Here is a 9,213-nt window from a genome sequence, read left to right as displayed (position 1 = left end):
CCCCCCCCCCCCCCCCCCCGCCTGCAGGGCTGAGGCAGCAGTGGTGGGGAGAGGAGCAGGCCTAATGCGGGTTGGGGGGGAATAGTGGGCGCACTGCGGCAGCAGTGGCAGCAATGGAGGGAGGGGAGGAGCGGGCCTGGGCCCAATGTGAACCAGGGAGAAGCCAGCCCATCGCATCAGGGGGGGTAGCAGTGGGTCCGACCAGTGAGGCCTGATGCAGCAGTGGTGGGGGGACGGGAGGAGCATGCCTCCTTCCCCATACCACCCTCCCGCATGTCAGTTCTGAACCCGCTACTCCCATTCCCCGACTGCTGCCAGGTCAGCCTGGGCCCGCTGCTCCCCCTGCCACAGCGGCCCAGCTTCTCCCCACCCTCAGCACCAGTCCTCCCCTGCATCAGGCCTGGGCCCACTCGTCCCCTCCCACTGTCGCCGCAGCGGGGGGGGAGCGGGCCTAGACCCCAAGCAGCAGAAGGTAAAGGGGGAATGGGCCTGGAAGGGGGGGCATGGGACTCCATCCCTGCACACTCCCCACCCCGGTCATTCCTAACAAGCAATTGGCTAGTATTTCCATAAAGCTTTGTATCATATATAACATGAACAGTTCTTTAAAACATACATAATCTGGATTTCTGCATTGTTTTACACAAAACACAAACTAAATTATCCTGGTATATCAACCCCCCAACAAGGAGTTCACCAAACCACTTGTGTGCAGTTATCAGGATTCTTGTATGCCGTGGGGCCTGTATTTGTATGTAACAGTGTGGGGTCTATAATTGTAAGCCCTGTTATTTCTTTAACTCCATTTCTCAAAACTTCATTGCGGTTTTATTCTCATTCATAATGCATCTAAATATATAGTGTAGTTCCCCCTGACATGGACCATAATTTATATATACATTTTTGGAATGTCTAAGACACTCCTGGACATTGTACCTGTGAAACAAATAATAAAAATTATGCCACCATTTAAGTGGCTTTCAAACTGTGCCTTCATACAGTAGTTTCTCCTCAATACTGAAAGCTACATTTAAGGGCTGGAAACGATTCCTTATTCCATGTCATCCAGTCCCCTTTTTACAACAGATTTATCCCAGTGAAGGTCTAGCCTCTGCTAATTGCTGGTCACCTCAACCACCAGTGGCTACAGTGGGATTGGAGTGCATCTTCCAACTCAAAAGAGCTGTTCAGCTCCTTGCAGCACTGAACCTAAATGTGAGCTTGATTCCTGAATTTCCAAGATTTTGTTTGTTTTCATTCCAGTTCTAACCTAATTTGAAGATAGATTTTTATATGTACTGCAAGGAAGTCTCATCGTAATTGTAGGAAGCTAATGTGCCCTACAACTACATGATCAATACCCAATTGGTATTTCAAGATTTATAGTGTCTTCACACATAGTTACTAAACATCGTCTCTGAAAACCATTAAGGTGCTTAGAAATTGAACCTCTAGCTATAAATCAATTACTAAATCGAAATAGGCACCAATTGGTGAGAGGAGATTCTAAGCAGTCGCAGGGATATTTAGCTCTACGTACATTTTCCAAGTGAAAAATCATCCATTGACTTTTGCAAAATTCTGTGAAGGCTTATAGTACAAAAAGGCTGATGTTTTCCTGTAACCGAATTTGTGTTACCTCATTAACAAAAGATTGCTGTAACTCCCCCTGGCAGTTACCAATAAGTTCTACTCAGAGCTTGTACATCAGTATGTGTCAGCCAGGAATGTTAAATATTCAAAACGAACTCCAAAACAAAGAATGTTGAAATAATTAAATATGCTACACTGAGTAAATTTTATTGTGAGGACAGATGTGCTTCTTGACTTTTATTAAGCTGCTTCTACAGTTGCAAGGTTCAGTCTATTAAAAATGGGAAATAAAATCTCCAGAGCTCTGAAACAGGAACCAGTATAGTCAAGAGATTTCTCCTTTTAAACATAACACCATAGAAATTTGTGATATGAAGTGGTGCACTTAAGACTGTACAACATACCTGATTCTCTTATTGCATACAAATAAAATACAAAACAAATTTGCATGACTCATTCTTTTCTGTTGTCTCTGAACATAGGATTGCCTCATATGCAATAATACAAAAAAGGGAAACTAATACTATACAAGTAAAACTTTCAGCAACTTTCCTCTGAATGATCAGAATAATTCTTTACAATACATTGGGGCCTTCTGACTTCATTTTAACAGCCTGTCTAACTTCACCGCAAGAGTAATTGCTCTATGAAATACTGTTGTGGAAACACATAATGGATGAGAAGGCTGTTTTTCTGCAAAAAGAATGAATAACTGAGAACTTTTTCAAGATTACACAGACAGTTCCTTTCAGACAGATTTGCACACAGAGAAAAGGTATCTAACAATAACAGCAGATCAGATCTTACATTTTAAGTGTAAGTACTTAGCCAGCTGAGGAAGTATGTCCCAGCCAATCACAATCCAAACCTTTGGGACCCCTTTATTTATTTCCACAATTGTTTGCAATAGCTGGTGGGAAGATCTGCTGTTTGCTAAAGCATTTACTTTGTTTTCTTCCCGAGAATTGGCATTTGAACAGACTGCACCTAGACTCACCTGACGCTTTTAGGCTAATCACTGAGCAATACAATTTCTAAAGCATTAACAATGTGCTTATTTTCAAATCCTCGTCATTTGGTATGAGGTCACACGACGAGACTGTGCAACTTGTCTCACGTTGGCATTGTGCTAAGCATGGCCGCACGTACTGCTTAAGACTTGGGGTTGCCATCACAATTCTGACACTTGTGCAGGATCCGTTTTGGATGGAACTCTGACTGCTGACTGAAGATCTGTTGACTGGCCTAATTCACTACCGCAATGGCTACAGAGAAGTACAAATAATTCTGGGGGACAACAAGTAGGTTGCAAAATGTAGCTAATTAAAAGCTGGTGCATTTGCTGCTTGTCCCTAAGGACAAGCTGCTGAGAGAGAACCCTTAATGGAAAAATGGACTTCTGCTTAAGTATTTTTTCTGGATAAGATGCATATTTGTAACTTTTCAGAGTTCAGTGGTAAATAATCCAGAATTCTGTTTATGACTCCTGTGTTGGGACAATCGAGTTTGGTTGCCATAGCTTCCTTTCTCATAACTCACACATAGATTGGGAAATAGATTATTATACTAGGACCCATATCCCAGGCTCTATGATTATTTAGTGCCAAAGGGACCACTAGCTTCCATTTAGCACTGAAGCTGGCACTACAGCCTTTCAATAAATATTGATGACTTTGAATCCCAGTATTGGTGAACTATGTTTTCTTTCCACATCGTCCACAGTTGCTTTAACAAGTCTGTTGCTTAAGAAAAAAGTATGGTGCTTAAGATGCTTAGGGAAAAAAAAGCAAAGCAGAAACTCAACTTCTAATACCTGTAGTCCTTTGCCATGTGCAGTGCGCACAGACTTCACTCTTGGTGCATCTCAAATCCAAGGGTGTGAGGTCAAGTTCTGTGCAGTAGCAACATCCATTAGGGCCTTGTTACACACTGTACTTTGAGCTCCTCAAATGTTGATCATAGTTAGTGCTAGCTTCAGTTTGGAGCAGTCACACCTCAAAGCTAAAAACCTTCTTTGACTGTCCCCCACCTGCACAGTTGTGACTTGCCCCTAGAGGGCTGGCGAGCAGGGGCCTGACCAGGAGCTACAGCTATGAGTTGCCACTACAGGGCTGGTGAACCAGGACAAGCTCACCAGCCCAAAGTGTGTGCGTGTGTGAAACACGGGTTGGTCAGGGAAGGAGGGTGGGAACATGAAGCTGGGAGGCAGAAAGTTAATGGGATACAGGTGGGTAATGAAATAGGAAGTGGTAAGGAAATGGGGGTGGGGGAAGGGTGGCAGAATGAAAGAAGTCAGCCACTGAAGGATAAAATAAAAAGAAGTAAAAAAAAAAAATTAAAAAGAAAAAGGAAGTAAAATAAAGAAGGTCTCATGTTTTAATAAAGTGGGATTTGGTCATTGGGGTGTGGAGGATGCTGGTTGTGCTTCCCAGGTGGCTGGGAGGTGAGAGCAGTAAGAAAAGCCACTGTTGCGAGAGCTACTGCTCCTGCCCTGGGAAGGAAGCCCCAGTCTACCTCCCTAGACTCTGTTCCTGGACTCATCCATACCCTGCAACCTGGCTTGCTGGCCTGTGCTCTGCAGGCTGTTTGAACAGGATAGATCCCCAGGGCCACGATGGGGAATTGGCTTGTTGTCAGAACTGAACCCTAGGCAGTAGAGCTTAATTGTGGATGGTAATGACTGCTACTCACTGGAGACCATATTAACAAATTAGGATGCAACTGGGGAGTGCCATGTTACTTAGGTGGTGCCTAGCTAAGTGTTAAATAAGTGTGACTATCTATGTCCTGATTATAAGGGGTGTGCGAAACAGGTCCTATTTGATTCAGATTTGGCTCGAATCAGGGACAGTGATTCGATTTATTGATTCAGATCACTGTCCCTGATTCGATTTGGCCAAGTCCAAATCTGAAGATTCAGTGCCAATTCGGAGAATCAGTGATTCGGACATAGAGACAGCTTTAAAAGTTTTTTCTACATAACTTGAGGTACCAGCATGGCTTGTGAATGCTGAAATGCTGGGGTGCATGGAGTGTCCCGCAGGAGTGCAGGGGGGCCCTCCACATGCTTGGCACCGAACCCAGAAGTAATTCCGGTCTACTTCCGGGTCTGGTGTGGAGCACTCTGGGGGACACCCCGGGTGCTCCCCCCAGACCCAGGAGGCGCCAGTCGCCGAAGTGCTTCTGGTCCACTTCCAGGTCTGTTGCAAAGTGCACTGGGGAGCCCCCCCGTGTTTCTGTGGGACACTCCATGCTCCCTAGCATTGCAGCATTCATGAGCCCCTGCTACCCAGAGGTATGCAGAAAAAAACATTTAAAGCTCTCTCTCTGTCGGAATTTCCAAATCTTTCTGAATCAATTCGGAGGGTTCCAATTCGATTCAGAGAGATTAAAGGGTCCTCTGATTCAATTCGGAATCAGAGATTCAGTCACCGAATCAGGCCGAATCGCTGCTGAGTAGAATCAGGGACCGAAGCTTCGCACAGCCCTAGAGCTCAAGGGGTGGAAAGTTTGTCCACAAAGAACAGAAGGGTGGGGAAGGGGACATTGTATCCTGGGATGCTGGAGAATTGCAACTTTGGTGGCTCATCCATGGGGAGTAGCCACACATTAATGGAACACGAGCTGGGTAATATGGATCGGAGATAAACTTTCCCTGGAGTGGTATAATTTTAAGCTGCCTGACGTGGGCTTAAAACTAGTTTCAGGTGCTAATGTGTCAACAATCCAGGGGTTAAGAGCTCCAGTAGCCACCTAAAATTAGTTCAACAAGGTTCTTACCCTCTACTTGTAACCTAGGAGTCTCCTCGCTCTCTATAGCCAGGAGTATACATGGTAGGGCACATGCAATCCAGGATGAATTCCTTTACCAATAAGTTCCTTTGTAAATCTCCTGCTTGTAAGGTTTCCAGTCATCGGGGATGGAGGACAACACACCTCAAAGAACTATAATTACTACAGAGCAGCGATTCTCAATCAAGGTGCCACAGGACTGTGGAATATCTTGGGAGCCGGTCAAGGGTATCATGGCATGCCATTCAATGATAACACTGGTTGATGTGCAAACATGATACACAAGATAAACCCTGAGATTTCAAATAGAAACCCATAGCTTTAGAAACATTCTAACCTGTTGTGGGCCTTCTGGAGTTCTTTGTAACAAAGTAATTTCTCTATTATTTTTCTGTAGTAAAAAAAATAGTGAAAACTAAGATCTGGCATTTTTTGAGGGGTACCTTGAATCACAAAAGGTTGAGAACCACTGTTATGGAGTAACTAACTAGTCAAGTGATTGCCCAGGCATACTCCAGACACTGTTAAGAATCAAGAGTCCCGTAAGGAACTTGCATCACAGCATGCAAGAGAATGGTAAATCCTTCACAGGAGGTTGATTTGCAGGTAACACTGCTAGGACCACTTCTATCACACGAAGCAAATCCCAAACTGCTTCAGAGAAAGTAAATAATCAGTAGAGCTGGAATGGGGTCTGCTGCAGACAACAGTTTACACTGCACTTCCAGCTTAAATAAACACTTCCATTTCTTCATCTATGTCAGTCTGGGTAAAGGCTTCCAACTACGAAGTGAGACGTCTTGCATTCAGCAAAATAATCTCTTTGTAGACGTCATCTAGTTGGTGTCCAGGTAGCAGGGTGCAAGGTGTAGGTATAAGATCTACATTATTAAGACTATTCTGTGAAACACGGATGAATAGGATAATGGGTTATCATACAGGGAGATTCACAAGGTCCAAGTATCACAGCTCTGTGATTTATGCCAGAAACATAATAATGGTCCATCCTGCATCCTGTTTTATTTCCTTGGGGCTGTATAAGTCACGGAGAAAGGTGAAAGGGCATACATCAGAGCAATACCTTAAGCAATCAGAAAGACAATGAGGAGGCACTTCAGATTGATGAAGGTCCTCCCGCAGAAATCCCTATGTTTGAAAAGTCCCAGCTGATCTATTTATGAAGATCTCTCTTCAGATTCTCACTGAGGTTTGTGTAGCAAGGAGGGCACAAAGCTGAATACAAGATGGGGATGCTCTCTATGCCACCTTGATTTTCCTGCTCCCCTCAGGGATTTTTCCCTCTGCGTTTCATTTTGTTCCACCTTCAAGGTGCATTAGACAGTGTATTTTAGAGCTTTTTTTTTGTAGCAAATGATCTTTTCCTTAAATGGATTACAGCACTTTCCACTAGAGTGGGGGGTTACACCAATGGCATATCTTAGAAACATCTTGAACTTTGGTACATACTTCTACAGAGCATTATACGTTTGCCCTCGTATTCAGAGCAGACATGCATTCAGCGCTTCCATCCTTATTTAATTACGGACTGAGTCCAACTTACTGTTAACAAGGTACCCTATGCCCTCAGTGGACATATGCAGAGGACACTCAAAAAAGAAAAAATGTTACCCATAAACTAGTTCTTCATGATGGACTGAATAGTCACGTGTCCTTCCCACTCCCCCTCTTTGTCATAGGCATAATAAAATGTGACTTTGTGGTGGCAGCAGAAGATGGCAATGTTCTTCCCTTTTATAGACATAGTTGGAACATTTGGGAACACTGAGGTGAGGGATAAAAAAGGGAGTGAATTTTTAAGCATCACTGCACTAGGTGTTAATATTCAGAGCCCTTCTCAAAGAACTATAGTTCCAGGCAACTAACCTTCATTTCTGGAAGATCCTGACAACCTAGACTACTCTCTTATGGCATAAAGCATTAAACAGTGCAAGTAAAAGGCATAAGAAAGAAGCATGCCTAGTGCAGTTTCAAAGCTAATTTGCTTCTTATGAAATACAGTTTGCATTTCCCAATCTTAGATTTTTCTTTAATTAAGTTGCATTGCCTGATAATGAAACATCTATCATTAATTTTTTTTTTTTTTTATGGCCTATATCTGTCCTCGAAGTGCATATGGAACTACCGGCGAGTTTCCTGGGAGCTCTGAGCATGAATCAGAGGTCAAAATTTATCCAGGTAAAAGACTTGCATAAAGAGCTAAAGTGACAGTGAAAAGCACAACATGTTCTTTCTGCAGCTTTTCAGAAACATTAAAGACAGTAAGAGTAAGATCTGCAATAAAATTTAGCATATATTGGTCTTAACTATTTCTTGTCTAACTGAGCTCAGAATGTGGAACAAGTTGTTTCTAGCTCTAGTACTCCAGAGCAATGCCTGTATGTCTTTTGGTGTAAAACTCCTGAATGTCCTCTGGAAACCTTCTCTCCCGCAAGAAAGTGGCTTTGTTACTCTGATGTTCACAGTATCTTGAGGTACCGTATGATGATACTAAGCAATATACAGTATTGTGACTTTACCATGTCACCTGTATATACTCTACAGGTGCATGATGACACTGTGCAATAAACTATTTGCCAAAACTAGGTGTTCTTGCTTGAGCAATCATCCAAAGAGACTGCCCTTTTGGGACAGAATCCTAGTTTCCTTTTTCAAACCCAGCTGCCTTAGTGCCATTTTTGGCACTTATACTCAGTTCACAGCCCTATTCTACATGCAGTGATTCTCTTCTATTTTATATCCACATAGCTATTGAACATGTGAGCTCCGGCAAGGCAGGCTAGGATGTGCTTTGGCCAGGGAGGTATGCAGCTGCTACCTATGAACATACTTGGATGAGTGTTAATTTTACAAATTGTAGCCTGGCAAAACCCCACGACTAGCAGCTGCTATATACTGAAAGAGAACGAGGAGGAAAAAGAGGGCCTTCCCATGTTTTAGCCCAATAGACTAGCAGTTAGGTAATTGCTCAGCAAGTAGGAGACCCAGATTCTAGGCCCTTTTGCCTGGAGGAGTTTGACCCTACATCTCTCCAACTTCACAGCACACTACTCTAACCATCAGGGCACAGGTTAGACATTATCCAGTCCCCAGTACCAGTTGAAACAAACTCATCCCTACTTTGAGGGTCTGGCAGATGAGAAAATAACCAACTAGGGTAAAAAGCTTAAAAAAAAAAAAAAAGATTACATTTTAAAGAAAGCATCTCTCATGACAAAGCAAGAATTTATGGGATACAGCTCTATATTGAACGCTACACACCTTTTAAAGAGCAGGGGTTAATTTAGAGACAATATATCTAACGTACAGTTAGGGGACATTTAGCATAACCCATAATTGAAAGAATATACAAGCTAAATTAAATATTTCTGCATCACTTTCCTTTATGCTTTGAAGACAATTGTTTTAATCCAGCATCTAGAATGAAGGCTCAGTTGAGGTGATTAGGAACTTCTCAGTCAGTGAGGCTACACCTGATAAGCCCAATATCTCTAGTTTGAAATGCCTGTGGGATGTCTATACTTACGTTCCTGTTCCAGCTGTCATAGTATGGAGCTTCAGGGCAGTTTGGCCCTACTCGGATTGCTTGCCCAAAACCATATTATGATTTTAACAATTAATTTTGCAAAGATTAGTGCTTTAATGAAGCTGTCTGGAAGGCTTTCATTCAGTAACCTCCATGAAGTGAGTAATGGGAGAAAGATGCCCACAAACAGAGACATATCAATGGTAGCTAGAACGTTCCCTGAAACTTTTAGCAAAACTAAGCAGCAATACATGAACCATGGTAGAAACTCAAACTTTACAGCC

General features: G+C 43.0%; 1 protein-coding gene across 1 annotated transcript in view; it reads right to left on the bottom strand.

Annotated features, from left to right (window-relative positions):
- The window catches only part of ATRNL1 (attractin like 1), a gene marked incomplete at its 5' end in the record, with an annotated part of 851,278 nt that overhangs the window by 510,397 nt on the left and 331,668 nt on the right, over positions 1–9,213 (bottom strand). The window lies entirely within an intron of this gene.

Source organism: Alligator sinensis, unplaced genomic scaffold, assembly GCF_000455745.1.
Source record: "Alligator sinensis unplaced genomic scaffold, ASM45574v1 scaffold1073_1, whole genome shotgun sequence".
NCBI classification, from domain to species: Eukaryota; Metazoa; Chordata; order Crocodylia; family Alligatoridae; genus Alligator; species Alligator sinensis.
This window is presented reverse-complemented; position numbering and strand designations above follow the sequence as displayed.